Source organism: Lepidochelys kempii, chromosome 5, assembly GCF_965140285.1.
Source record: "Lepidochelys kempii isolate rLepKem1 chromosome 5, rLepKem1.hap1, whole genome shotgun sequence".
Taxonomy (NCBI): Eukaryota; Metazoa; Chordata; order Testudines; family Cheloniidae; genus Lepidochelys; species Lepidochelys kempii.
In genome coordinates, this window is record NC_136384.1 from 57,607,029 (window position 1) to 57,622,932 (window position 15,904).

A 15,904-nucleotide genomic window follows, 5' to 3' on the forward strand; every position below is an offset into this window, starting at 1 on the left:
ATTAGTGCTGACTTGAATTAATTTGAACAGCATTAATTCTTACAGCCTAGTATGTGTTCTTCCCCTGCCTTCGTACCTGCTGATTGCAACTCAGATACTTGATTAGCTGTTCCTCCCACTTTTAACATGGCCACACCTCCATTTTTGGATCATCACTTACCATTGCACTTTTTCTTACCACATCTATTCAAAGGATTACAATCCAATTAGATGCCATACAGTCCCTAATCCAGATTTTGCTTGGGTGTCCAGCACTTTTACAGTTCAGTAATGTTTTTTTCAATCGTTATATGTGAGGCATCTCAGGAAGTTGTAGGGCAGTGGTTCCCAAACTTGTTCCGCCACTTGTACAGGGAAAGCCCTTGGCAGGTCAGGCCGGTTTGTTTACCTGCCGCGTCCGCAGGTTCGGCCGATCGTGGCTCCCATTGGCCGTGGTTTGCTGCTCCAGGCCAATGGGAGCTGCTGGAAGCAACAGCCGGTAAGTCCCTTGGCCCGCGCCACTTCCAGCAGCAAACATTGGCCTGGAACAGCGAACCGCGGCCACTGGGAGCCATGATCAGCTGAACCTGCAGATGCAGCAGGTAAACAAACTGGCCCGGCCTGCCAGGAGCTTATCTGCACAAGCGGAGGAACAAGTTTGGGAACCACTGTTGTAGGACCCTTAGTAAATGCTTCTTGGGCTCCTGGCTGCACAACACGACAATGTCAGAATAGAGAGGAACAAAAGCAAAGAAAAAAGAATAAAAGAAGAGAGAGTGAAACTCTCTGAAGGATAAACAATGGGTTGGGTTTCCTCAGGACAAAACACAGCAGCAGACCGCCATAATAGACTATGTGCAAGGTTAAAACTGAAGGAGAAAGAGAAGAGCCACTATGTATGGCTCTGAGAAGGGCTGTGAGGGCAGGTGAAATCCCATTTTAAAGGAGGAGCAAAGTGATGAAGAGTCACGGCACAGAAAAATATACTCCATTTGAAGGAGGCTCAGCAGAGAAACTAGTCTGCAGGCTAAAAACCGACCAGCTGCAGCAAGGAGGCCTAGATTCCATCACAACAGCAAGGGAGGTAACTATCTCCATAGGAGCAATGACAGAGAAAAAAAACTGTTTTAAAGGTACAGAAGCACCAGGGGGGGGGGAAGATCTTTGAAAAACAGAACCTGTAAAGGAACATGTTATTTTTAAAGGGCAAAGGAGTTAATATTTTCCAGGATCCCTCCAACAGGCTTTCGCTCTGCTGATAAATTAGCTGGGCCAAAATAAATAAGCTATTCTAATCAATTTTGTGTTGCATCAGTATTTGTTAGCAAGAGTCATCTTCATCATCATCAGGCTGAATCCCAAGAGGATTTAGCCTGCTTGCAGATTGAGCACCACCTGGTTCAATCTCTAGCTAGGTCCAACACGTAAATTTCCTCAGGCATGCTATGGGAGATCAGGCAGATGGCATGGTGATGATTTGAGGCCTAACTCCATATCAAAAGAATGTGTATGAAACAGTGAGGAAACTAATGTACGTTTCATTGACCAACCTCACACAGAATAAGAAAGGGAAATTTCATTTTACTGTGGTTCAGCAAGAAAGCATGGCCTGCAAAGTCTGTAATGAGAGCTTGAGAGCTGCCATTCAGAAATGTTATGCTGGACTTGACGATGCAGAAGATGATGGCCGATCTGATCAAGGAGCACGGATGTTTGATCCAGCCCTCAGGAAAACTCTGAATTGGAGAATGTGGGAAGTAAGGGAAAGAAAGTCAAACAATATAAAGAAAAAGCAAAGGAAAAGGTTATGTCTAGAGCCAAAGGGAAGAAAATGACTAAGCCTGAAGCTAAGAAGGGGAAAAAGCCAGGTCTAAATTCAGAGAGAAGAAAAAGAAAGATATATTGAGCATAAAGTCAAAGGGATGGCAAAGGACAATCTGAAAGCCAGAGGGAGAAAAAGGACAAAACTAAAGTCAAGGAGAGGAGAGAAGTACAGCATGCTAACAGAGAACCTACTGAATAAGAGGCAGCCTAATCCTCTCGAAAGTGAAGAGTTTGGTTACTTTGGTGTTTCAATTTTCATAAATGTTCCTGAAGCTAAAAGAGGGGAGATGTCCCGGAAAGCGCTTAAAGTACTAATTCTGTTGGCCTTCATACATATAGAAGTAGGGCTGACTGTGTCACTTCCACATCATTCCACAATTATAAAGCATCTGTGTCTCTTGTATCTACATGTGAATGGCAGTGCTGTTGACTCTTGCTTGCATTGCGGCACAACAGTAAGAAAATCAAGGCAGGTTATATCACGTACGATAATGCGATGCATTAACGGCATAGAACCCTAGATCCAATTGGACATGTGCTTAGCATAAAATGACAATTTGTCACAGTAGGAAAAATAAAATATTATACAAGACAAAGACAACTTAATTATTTACAGGACGAGAACACGTAATAAAGGTGGATATGTTGTCAGGTCCCAAGATAAACAGAAAACTAACAATTGTAAGTGACTAACATAAAATTACCAGAGTAAACATTTTACCTAAGAAGTCTAAATTCATCTGCTGCAAAGCAAGGATTATGCTAGCACTGCAAATGCTACTTATGGGGAATCTATTTTTACCTCACAAGAGAGTATAATAAAGTTTGCAGATACATGTTTTTATACCAGTAAAGAAATGTCACACACTTGCATGAGAAAAGACTGTCAGAGATCTTCACTGCTTATTTCCCTAGAACACAACTTTGCAAATTGTTTTGAAGAGGAAATGCTGCATATCAATTTCAATTTCTTCTCTGTTGTTGGACAGAGCAGATACACTGCAGCATCAGAGAGCAATATTTAGTACACGTTACTTAAAATATGCCTTTATCTTCAAAGTAGCAGATTTATTGATTTTAATAAATAGAAAATATCCACCCGGACATTAGACAAACACAGACTAAACACAGACTGAGTAAAAGCTGATAATTTCATTAAACTGACTGAGCTTTTATTGCATGCAGTTGGGGAATTTCCAATAATACGCAAGTGCCAAAAGTCCTTCCTTTTGTGAGTCTGACAAATAAAAGGCCTAAACAAGATGAATATTGCGTGATTATTTGCAAATACAAATCATATTATATGACACAAACTTGGGGCCAGACTGTGCAACTCTAACTCAAGCTGAGTAGCACTTATGCACCTAAGTAGCACTATGGACATCAATATGAGTAAGCTTTACTCAGTCTCAGTAAGAGTGCAGAATGTGGTCCATTGATTGGGCTGGGAACAATAGCAATGAACTGTCACCCATTGCTTCTAATAATGGAGATTGCACAATAATACCCAAGTCTTAGACATTTGCTGAGATGGGAAGGTGGCCACTGTCAAGGCTGCTGGTATGGCACAGAAGCACAATTCAAGCCATCTGCACACGGAGTACTGTGTCACTGCATCAAGGGCTGGACAACAGCATGCAATATTTTCAGTCATATAGCCACATTTGTATGAATCAGAAAATGGTTTGAGAATTGTTACAGTGCAATAAATGTTACATACACACAAGTGTCATAAAAGAACATTAAGGTGCAAAGTCAAGCACTCAGAATGTACAAAATGCCAAAATTAAGGTTGCCTGTGCAACTTTAATTCATTCCCTTTCTATTCTATCTAGCTATTTATGGGTACATTTACTCTGCAATAAAAGACCCATGGAACAACTGACTCTGGGGCTCAGGCTGCGGGGCTATAAAATTGCTAGATAGATGTTGAGGCTCAGGCTGGAGCTCAGGCTCCGAGATCCCATGAGGGGCAGGGTGGATTTACGTGATCATGAAATTAAAGACTATCACAATCTATATGCACAAGGGGGACAAATTAAGGTTGCAGTGGCAGCATTAAATTTGGCATTTTGCTAACATTTCCTTGTTCGGTTTTGCAACCTTAATGGTCTTTTAACTTTTAATATATACATGGAAACCATGTACAAAAAGCTACCTGAAAAAACAGAAATTCCATTATGTTGAACAATACTGCCCTCCCACCCTACCCTACCCTACCCCACCCCACCCCCATTATGGGCCACGAACAGATTTTGAAGCCCTGCTACTTGAGCTAGAGGAGTAACTGGCAGGAATAACTCACTCCAGGAACAGACATGGGGAGGACTGATACAGCTGAGCAAGGAGACTGGGAAGAAGAAGCTAGATGGGTGGGAGTGAGACTAGGACTCGTTGGCTGAATAGGCTGGGACTGGAATACTGGCCTGAACAGATGGGAGCAAGGATGAGGGAGAGGCAGACTGAGACAGGTTGGAGGGGGACAGGACAGAAGGGGTCAAGCTTGGAAATAATGGACAGAAAAGTCTATTCCCACTAGAACACATGCCCCTCCACAGCCTGAAATGGAACCCAAGATTCCTGAGTCTCTCCAGCCCTCCGTGATCTGTGAATATCTGTGAAACCCACTGGCAAAGTGTCTCATTCCCATCTAGTGATAATCTACTTTCAGGATTACAATTTACCGCTGCTTTCAGTTATGGTATTATCTCAAGGGGTAGGGGTCTGTGTGGTAGCTTTAAAGGTTCCAACCCAGCAGATGATCACCGTGGGCTGAAATATGATACCACATGCTGGAATTTCAGTTTGCTTTTTAAAAATCCTATGAAATTACACACACACACACTGTGTTAAAAGAACATTGCTAAGACTGCAAAGTCAAGTACTTAAAAGTTAGGAAGTGCCAGTATTAAAATTGCTTGTGCAACCTTAACTTGTCCCTGTTGTGCATATGCGTTATGGTACAGTCTTTAATTACATGATCACATACTATTTTTTTCTCCACATGACTCCTGCCTCATTCAGTGCACAGGATGAACAGTGCTCACTTAATGAGTAGCTTTTCAATATTTGTTTTATCCTCATTGTTTAATTTGTAGGGGGTTTTGTGTGTAATTTAGATATAAGCTCTCCAGATAGATACGGGAATCCCTGGGTAGCTGGTTTAATGATCCATTTGATCAGACCATTAAGAGGTACATTTTCAGACCTCTGTGCAAATGCTGCCCCCACAAAAATGCATCGTGAAGACACATAATCACGTCTTTGTACATTGAAGTAGCTCATTATAGGAGTACACAAGTGTGGGCTTTGCATACCAAAATAACTAGTTGTGCATGTGTGCCTATCTTTATGGATAAATCTTGGGTGTGGACATTTGACCATTTGGTTCTCACTGTTTAAATGTCATGAAGGCACAAGGCAAACTGAACTACAGTTAATATCCAAGACTTTCAAAATTCTTTTGGTCAAGGAAGGAGGACCCATAGGTGTGACTAAAGGAAAGAGTGTCAAGTTTCTCCATAATTATTATACTTTTGAATTTCTTGGCTTATTTTGGTTTGTGACACAATCTTAATGTTATTTAAAGTTTGTTTCAAAGATGAGCTTGAGCTGCAAAGTTCAGATATGGATCCAAATTTCCCCAGTGTTCAGGGGACATTAATACCTAGGGCTTTTATTTATCTCACTGTAGAAAAAGGGCTCAAAATTTGGAGATGTGTGTGACCAAAGTTTTGATTCAGGTTTATCTCTACTTCTTTTGTACACTCTCTCCCTCTCTGTGTTAAATACGTACATCAGCTGTCTGAATGAAATAATACAAACATTTAAATGACAGTTATATTCTTGGACTTGCTCTTTACACACACTTGCACTTTCACTCTTAATGCCTTATAGCAGGGGTGAGCAAACTACGGCCCACGGACCGCATCCATTCCACGAGCCATTTTAAGCTGGCCCACAAACCGCACCATGCAGCTCGGTTCCGTTCCGGCCTGGGCGCTGGGTCAGGGGCCGCACCATGCTGCTCGGCCTCACTCCGGCCCTCTGGCCAGGGTGCAGGGTCAGGGCCACACCATGCGGCTCCCAGAAGCCATGGCAGGCCCCAATCCGGCTCTTATCCCCCCTCCGGTGCTCCAATGGGAGCTGCAGGGGCAGTGCCTGCGGACGGCTGCCCGGCTGCACCTCCACATAGGAGCCGGAGAAGGGATGTGCCACTGCTTCCAGGAGCCGCTTGACGTAAGAGCCGCTCGGAGCCTGCACCCCTGAGCCCCTCCCCCCGCCCCAACCCCCTGCCCCAGCCCTGATCCCCCTCCTGCTTTCCAAACCCCTCAATCCCAGGCTGGAGCACCTTCCCGCACCCCAAACCTCTCATCCCCAGCCCCACCCCAAAGCCTGCATCTCTAGTGGGAACCTGCACCCCGTCCCACACCCCTGTCCCAGCCCTGATTCCCCTCCCGCCCTCCGAACCCCTTGGTCCCAGCCCAGAGCACCCTCCTACACCCCAAACTCCTCATTCCCAGCTCCACCTCAGAGCCCGCACCCCCAACCAGAGCCCTCACCCACCTCCTGCACCCCAACCCCAATTTTGTGACCATTCATGGCCCACCATACAATTTCTATTCCCCGATGTGGCCCTTGGGCCAGAAAGTTTGCCCACCCCTGCCTTATAGAGCATATAGTAATTAAGCCAATCCTTGATGTCTGCTGTAAATATGATGTGCACGTATAGTTTGAGTCACCCACAAAACTTATGGAAAACAGCTTTTATACCTTCCAATTATTAGTTGCTCTTCTGAGATTCCTGACCAATGCTTAGAAACTTTTACTTGAGCAATCAAGCCCATCACAGTGGGCCTGTCAGATTAAAAAAAAAATTCTGTAGATCACATTCCATCAGCTTAATTCAGGCCATGAAACAGTGCTGTCGGTAGAAGTGGTGGTCTCTTCTTCAGTAGCAGACAGGAAGTTTCACTAGAAGACTAACTGAAAGGAAGTGCATATGGAAATATCCTATCACCTATATTGAACTGTCCCAGAACCTCATGCAGCTGAGAGAGGTTTATGTGATCTTTGAAACATAGCCACCCACAGCTGTCATCAGACCAGTGTTGTTTTTTAATAGCAGATCTTTGGAGGGGGGAGTTCCTCCTCCCTTAAATCTACAGTCCAAGGCTGTAACCTAATAGCATTAGCTGGCTTTCCCGCTGTCCTTGTTCTACAATGAGGTCAGGCAAGATCTACTTTACCAGATCATTTTATTAATCCCAAAGACAAAAGGGCTAAATGCTGAAAGGTACTCAACCTCCAGTGCTCTGATTATAGTGAGTGGGAGCGGCTGGTGCTGAGCATCAATTAGGACTTGGTCTATATAGAGGACCAAGTGCTCCAACTGAAGTTGATGGCCAAACCTCCATTGACTTCAAAAGGGGCAGGGTCATCCCCAAATGGCATTTGGCTATTTACAGTCCAGGGCCAAATCTTATTCTTATTCAGTTTTCACTTAGAATTTGGCCATTGATTCTTTGGGGAATTTGGAGGGCAGGGAATTAATTGCTACAGCTGTGCAAAATGTTTGCAGCAAAACCTGAAACTAGCCTGATTTTAACTTTAATTTCAAGTGCAAAACACGGCCTATGTTCTTTCAAACAAACTTGAGGACAATGTTGAGCAACTAGACTGGCAAAAATAATATGTGAACTTTTCATTGGACAGGAAACCAAATTTTGATTCATTGCATTTAAATCCTTTCGGTGTTACCTTTTCATCAGCGTTTGTATGAGGGCAGATTTTTCATATAAAACTTCATAGACATATGTTAAGTCCATAGCTGGCAGTCATTCAGGCCTGAAATCAGCAAAGCATTTAAGCATGTGCTTAAATCCATTCCTGTTCAGAAAGCATTTGCGCATGTGCTTAAATCTCAAGGGCATGTGCTTAAGTGCTTCTCTGACTAGACATACACTGTCACATCAGGGTTATAATGAAGAAACACAATTTATTTGGCACATAAGTGGAATGAGTAAACTTCCTGCAATAATCACATTCAATTTGTCCAGAAAAGACAGCTGTTTCCTTGCAGCAGGCAGCCAGGGCCAGCCACCAGCCAACGCACCATATTGTGACGACAATGCTAGCCTAGCGGTTCTTTTTGTTGGGACAGTCCTTTGATAATAGTAACAATGCTGGGCTTAAACATCTTTTTAGCAGACCCCTCTACCCCTCTACTGCTGCCTCACCTCTTTGTTGTGTGTGCTGAAAATCCACTGAGGCAGTCACAAGTGGAACAACACTTAACAGAAACAGAGCTTTGATGTGGAGGCAGTTACAGGAATCCAGCCCCACATCTTTTGTAATAACCCTGACAAAGACTTGCACACTCTCTTTGGGACAGAATCCCAAGGGCACCAGATCAGCATGTTATGCTTTGGTCCCACTTTCTCCCACCTTGACCGAGCCCATATTGTAACTTCCTTATGCAGGGGAACCAGGAAAAGCTGGTTAAGGGCTTGAACAACTCTATGCCATCAGAGGATTTCCAAACCTAGTATAATCCTCAGGTGCTGTATTAAGGCATCATTAAATCCCTTTTGTTCCCCAATCCTCCCCTTTTAAAAGACTTAAAAGTGGTTGAAAGAAGAACAGGAGTACTTGTGGCACCTTAGAAACTAACAAATTTATTAGAGCATAAACTTTCGTGGGCTACAGCCCACTTCATCAGATACAAAGAATAGAACAGATAGTAAGAAGATATATATTACAGAGAAGGTTGAAGTTGCCATACAAACTGTAAGAGGCTAATTAATTAAGATGAAAAAGGGGTTGAGGATCTGGTCCATTGTGGTCAGGACAAATTAAGTAATAAAATGCTGCTTTTAAATTTTAAACTGGCTTATAACATTACAACACTAACTTTTCTAGCAGTGATGTCTCAGGCAAGTTCTGACTCCAATAGGCCAAACAAATGGAAATAAATGTCTTAAATAGCCTAAAAATTGCCTAATCTGCTTGGCCCAACTCATTCTAATGCCACGAGCTGCTCCTTCCATCTGTCTTTATAAGAATGAAAGGTGCAGTGACTTAACTATGACTTTCCCCATCTTTCCATTCACCCACTAAGAGATTAGAACAATACCATGTGACTAAGGATCTATCACATGACAGCCTGTCTCTGTCATACTTTCAAAATCCACCCTTGTGGTACTGCAGCTAGGGCCCTGACAGAAATGGTAGATGAAATTCCACATTGATAATTTCAAAGTAATGCAAATTGAAAAAAATAATCCCACCTACATACATATAATAATGTGTTCTAAATTAGCTGTTACCACTCAATAAAGAGATCTTGGAGTCACCCTGGATAGTTCTCTGAAAACATTAGCTCAATGTGCAGCAATGGTCAAAAAGGCTAACAGAATGTTAGGAACTCTTAGGGAAAGAATAGAAAATAATACAGTAAATATCACACCACCACCATATAAATCCATGGTGTGCCCACAGCTTGAATACTGTGTCCAGTTCTTGGCACCCCATCTCACAAAAGTTATAGTGGAACTGGAAAAGTTTCCGAGCAGGGCAACAAAGATGATCAAAGGTATGGAACAGCTTCCATGCGAGGAGAGACCAAAAAGATTAGGGCTGTTCTGCTTAGAAAAGAGACAACTAATGGAGGATATGATTGAGGTCTATAAATTCATGAATGGTGTGGAAAAAGCAAATAGATAAATGTTATATACTGTTTCCCATAGTACAAAACCAGGGATCACCCAATGAAATTATTAGGCAGCAGGTTTAAATACAAACAAGAGGAAGTACTTTTTTATACAATGCACAATTAACCTGTGGAACTCATTGCCATGGGATGTTGTGATGGTCAAAAATATAACTGGGTTCAAAAAAGAACTAGGTAAGTTTATGGGGACAGGCCCATCAATGGCTATTAGCCAAGATGGTCAGGGATGCAACTTCATGTTCAGGGCAACCCTAACCTGCCAGAAGTTGGGAAGGGAAGATGGGGGTGGATCACTTCAACTTCTCTGTACACTCCCCCTGAAACTGTGGTACTGGCTACTGTTGGAGACAAAAACTGGGCTGGATGGACCAATGGTCTGACCCAGTATGGTTGTTCTTATGACAGAGTTCAGCTCTGCAGAGCATTGGACAAAGGTTTCAAAATCCTTGCCTGCATGATCAGTGCATAGCCTGTCCATCACACCTGTCATTCACAGTGGGAATTACACTGGTTTCATGGCCTTTTAGGCTCAATGCATGAAGGGGAAGGCATGACCAGGACCTTAAAGCTTTATGATCCAGCCAGACATTGTATTCTGTATTTTAAGTCTTTCTGTTACACATTTACATATCAGATTTTAATGGGTCAAAAAGCATCACCATAGCATATCACCACAACTCTCCCATATTTCTTCAAAAATAAAGAACAGCCATTGAAAACAACCAGCAGCACAGGTCAGAAAAAAAGGTCATTTAAGTCATCTGTAGACTATGACACAAAATGGCCAAAGGAAGCGAATTCAATGTTCAGGCTGACTCTTCATTCTTCACCATAGTAGTCCCTTTGTGCTCAGTAATCATACGTATTTCAGAACAGTGCACAAGTCTGCCTGCTTCTCTCGCTCACCCTCTCTCTTCTCTTCTGCATAAGGTTTTCCATTGGCAATGGATTTGATGATGTAAGCAGAAGGAGCAGGTTGATAGTTTGAAGTAAAAAAAAAAAATAGGAAAAGAAAGGAAAAAGAAAGGGCTTCCAATTGCTTACAATTTGCAGTTTGCCAAGTAATAAAGCCCCCAAAGCCGCCAGCTCCTTCAAAATTGCCATTTTTATCCACTTGGCTCCACCAAGCAGCTCAAAGTAGTACACACAGTACCCTGACCCAAAACCACAGGAGGGTGTGGTTCCTGCTTCTGCTGGGCATAGAACAGGGAAGCTATTTATTTCGGGCGCATCTCTGTTAAGTGAGTCATGTTTCAACTGGAAAATTGGCCACAGCTTTCTAGCAGATCTTTGCTGCCAGCTCTTTTGGCATGCTACCCAATTCCTCCGTGCTCCCTTCCCCCTCTTCCCCGCCCTAGGCTGCCTTCATATTCTTAAAGCCCCTGTTTAATAATAGTCATTGTTCCATGTTAACCTTGAGAGTCTGGGAGAAAGGACAGTGAAGGGCGTAGCTGTGTGCTATAATGAGCATTTGGTGCTATAGCAGGTGGGAAAGGCTTTTGGGATCTGGGCAGATTAGGAGGAGCGGGGGCTCTAGCAGATGTTGAAACAGGATGATGTATTGCTGTTCACTCTGGGATTCAGACAATACCGGCACAAAAGTAGAACAGGGAAAGGGGGAAAAAATTGATCCCTTCTGATACAAACTGGGCTAGAAACCAGACACACTTAAAAGTGAGCATTTAAAAAAGACAAATATGTTTCCAGGTCCACCACCTTGTCGTCTCTGCAACTGCCAAATTTCTCTTTTCAAACATCATCTAGGCTTTGATTTATTTTACATTAACATCACTACATTACATCCAACTTCTTTTTTGAGGTGCAAACAACAAGGATACATGTGAATCTCTGTCTCTGGAATATATACAGAACAGGCAGCCTGGGTGGAGGAAATAGAACAAGTGTAACTAGGTTTTGACCTATACTCCAGAGGTTAATGACATTTAGAAATCTAAATTGATTTATACAGATCTCACTGCAACCCTGCTAAAAATCATTTAATGGCTTAATTCTTAGTCCTGTTGATTCCAACCAATCTAATAAACGTAAAGAGCAAATTATACCGGTTAGATTATAATATTGATATAAATACATGTTAAATACCACTGATTTTTTTAAAAAAAATTTGTGAAACTTTGTCCTTAGCTTTCTCAGTGTGTAAATTTCTGGGAACTCCATGAAATATGGTGATTAATATCACAATGGGCCCACGCCGTATTTGTGCAGTAAATACTGCACAGTAGGTGAAAGAAATTTAGCCCTTCCTTTGAGTTTCCTTGCTTTTGTTGGATGCAAGTCAATAGAGGCTGTTTGGTGCTCAGTACCTTTTAAAGCTAAGCCATTTATTTAGATTAAACATGGGTTAGAAAGACTAACTTTGGGAATTTTGAAAATGTTGGCCTAATTTATCCGATACTTTTATCTTCTGGTTCTGTTTGCAAATTGTCCGTGAGCAGCTTGAGATATTCTATTGTTTAATTTGCTATTCAGCATTACTTGTGGGATGGCATCTGTGAATAATTCTTGGTCTGCAGATCATCCATTAGCAGTTTGTTGTGAGTATTCAATATATAAGAACTGTGTTGGTTGATTTTGACTGGACATATAAGACACATGGTATGGTTCTGTTCCCTGATTGGATGACTGTTAGAACCAGCTTTCTGGGGTGAATACATAAGAGATCAACATTCACTTTTACTCACATTCATTTAAAATTTACCATTTCTATGGCCATTTCTGTCAGTAAACTTGGTCACTAAAGCTGGGATTTTTGAAAGTCAATAACAGGTTACCAATTTTCATGATTTTATCATTAGTTTCATATTTTATGTTTTACTTAATTCCCGTGGCTCCTGGAGACGAGTGTTTGCATGAGACCCTCAACTTGCTTTCTTTTTTTAAAGTATATTTCTAACCCTCATGGTTGTGCAGAAAAGCATGAAATATGGCCTGAGTGTAACCTAAAGGTTCAGAAACCAGAAGGCAAACAAAAAGAACCCAAACTTCCATGATTTTAGGCCAATCTCATGATTTGGGGTGGGCCTGACTCAGAATTTTTGAACATTTTGGGGGTGGCAGTAATGTGACAGAAGTTGGGTTTCTAACTCTTTTGGGCCTCTTTGAAAATCCCAGCCTAACACACTAGTGAAAAGCAAATACAAAAAGGGCAAACACAGCCAAAGCAAATTCAGCTTTTAAACAAGTAACTGTTTGTGGGAAACCTTTTTGAGTTTGTTGCCTGCTGCAATTTCTATAAAGCTGTGTAGAACTTTACACAATATAAACATGCAGAAATGAAACAAAAATATTGGTTTTATTATTAATAGTGGTTAATTACAACAGCCTTCAACTATTCCCCAGTCCAAACTTGAACTAAAATCATTAAGCACCCTTCAAATAACCAACCACCAAATACCAAATTCTTTCTACAGCAGAACAGCCCACTCTCCTCCCCATCAGGCATGGACCTTTAGAGGCCTTTTAGTCTTTGGTGCTCTTTAGAGAATGGCTAGGGGTAGCTTGCTTCCTTCAATCCAGCCTCAGATTCTACTCTGGTCTTGTCTAGGAACAAGTGAGTACAGTGTCACTAAAGAACTAGAGCAGAGAGTGAGACAGCATGAATGATTATCCCTCCATTGTGACACGTCTATGCTTAAATAAAATACCTTTTCTGGGTTTACCCAGAAACTGCATTCCTTGCTTCCGTTAGCAGATTCCAATCAAATGAAATCCAGTTCAGAGAGCTCATCATCACATACACACTAACACATCTAGCCACGCATTGATAGGTAGTGGAGAAGGTAAAATCACCTCTTTCCCTGCCACCAAACCCCATTGTGTATAGTTCAAAACATCAGTCTGTGTTCTTGTATTTGTTTGGTTTAGGGTTTTTTTAAGAAGAGCTACTGAGCATACAAATTAGGTGAATTAATAACATTTAACAATGTTTTCCATTTTCTCATCATTATTATTGTGTTTCTGCCCCAGACAGCTTACAATCTAAAAGACAAGGCAAACAGAAAGAGAAAGAGAAAGAGAACATATAAAAGCAGAAATGTCAGAGATTACATACGTTGTCCCATGTTGTGTCCTGCATACTATCCATCTGTCCAGGTACTTCAGCTGTGCTCCTACCCACTGGTAACAAAATCTTCTCACAAAGTCAATTGAAACTGTAACTATTTTCATGAAAAATTATCAGCATATCCCATCTCTTTCTTTTGTTTGCTGGGAGTTGCTCCAAATTTACTCATCTTTGAACAACCAGTTAATAGATAAAAACGTCTTAGGTAACGTATACAGCACCAGATTTTCAAGTATCCAACACCCACAACTGGCACCAGATTCTCATATCATATTCTGGCACCCAAATAAGGTCACATTTTCAGAAGTGCTCAGCACCCAGCAGCTCCCATTGTGACATCTATGCACCAATTTTCCAAAGAGACCATCTCTAATGTGCTAATCTCTTTTGAAAATCAGGCCACTGCATTCAGGTGCCTAACTGGGAGCTTAACTCTGGCCTCAGTTGTGAGTACTAAGTGTGGTGTATTGGAAATTGGCTAAAAATAACAAGGTATCACTTTAAGAGTGAGAGAGTTTCTGGTCTTGCTTGCAGGGTAAGAGGCTCTGAGGGAAGTCATGTGATCTGGGTCATCTGAGTCAGTCAGCAGAGAAAGCCAGTCTGGAAAGAACCCGTTTAAAGCAGTGGGTAGTGGGTGACTTGTGACTTGCTGCCTTAGGGAGCAGCCTGTTTTCTCTCTTTCTGTTTTTGGCTTCTTATGTGTCGTTCTGAATTCTAAAAAATACTGTAATATTACATTGCAAGACTACTTATGTTTTTATCTAATTTCTGTGTGTATGTACTGTGAACAGAACACTGGGCACTTTTGAAAATCTGGTGCTTAAGGTCTAGTCCACTAGCATACCATTTCTCCCTGAATGCACATACAAAGCAAGCAATATGCAGGCACATCTGCCTGAGGGGGAGATGACACAATGTGTCCTATCAGTGCAATCTGGGTTCCAGAAACCAGGACCAATGGAAAAGTATCCAACTCAGCCCAAAATATGACATGGCTCAATCATTGTTAGAGTGTATGACTTGATGTGCAAGCAACGGTGTAAGAATGAGAACATTAAAAAGATATGGCAAGGAGAATATCATGGGCCTGATTATCCTGACACGTGCATGCCTGAACAGCTCCTACGATTCGACTTCCACGTTGAATCATGGAAGTCAACGAATGGTTACGCAGGTGGTGTCGGAGAGAAGGCTTTGGATTCTTTGACCATGGGATGGTGTTCCAAGAAGGAGGAGTGCTAGGCAGAGACGGGCTCCACCTAACGAAGAGAGGGAAGAGCATCTTCACAAGCAGGCTGGCTAACCTAGTGAGGAGGGCTTTAAATTAGGTTCACTGGGGGAAGGAGACCAAAGCCCTGAGGTAAGTGGGGACGTGGGATACCGGGAGGAAGCATGAGCAGGAGAGCGCGAAACGGGAGGGCTCCTGCCTCATATTAAAAAAGCAGGACAAACAGCAAGTTATCTCAAGTGCCTATACACAAATGCAAGAAGCCTGGGAAACAAGCAGGGATAACTGGTAGTCCTGGCACAGTCAAGGAATTATGATGCGATTGGAATAGCAGAGACTTGGTGGGATAACTCACATGACTGGAGTACTGTCATGGATGGTTATAAACTGTTCAGGAAGGACAGGCAGGGCAGAAAAGGTGGGGGAGTTGCATTGTATGTAAGTGAGCAGTATGACTGCTCAGAGCTCCGGTATGAAACTGCAGAAAAACCTGAGTGTCGGGATTAAGTTTAGAAGCGTGAGCAACAAGGGTGATGTCGTGGTGGGAGTCTGCTATAGACCACCGGACCAGGGGGATGACGTGGACGAGGCTTTCTTCCATCAACTAACGGAAGTTACTAGATCACAGGTCCTGGTTCTTATGGGAGACTTCAATCACCCTGATATCTGCTGGGAGAGCAATACAGTGGTGCACAGACAATCCAGGAAGTATTTGAAAAGTGTAGGGGACAATTTTCTGGTACAAGTGCTGGAGGAACCAACTAGGGGCAGAGATCTTCTTGACCTGCTGCTCACAAATGGGGAAGAATTAGTAGGAGAAGCAAAAGTGGATGGGAACCTGGGAGGAAGTGACCATGAGATGGTCGAGTTCAGGATCCTGACACAAGGAAGAAAGGAGAGCAGCAGAATATGGACCCTGGACTTCAGAAAAGCAGACTGTGACAACCTCAGGGAACTGATGGACAGGATCCCCTGGGAGAATAACATGAGGGGAAAAGGAGTCCAGGAGAGCTGGCTGTATTTTAAAGAATCCTTATTGAGGTTACAGGGACAAACC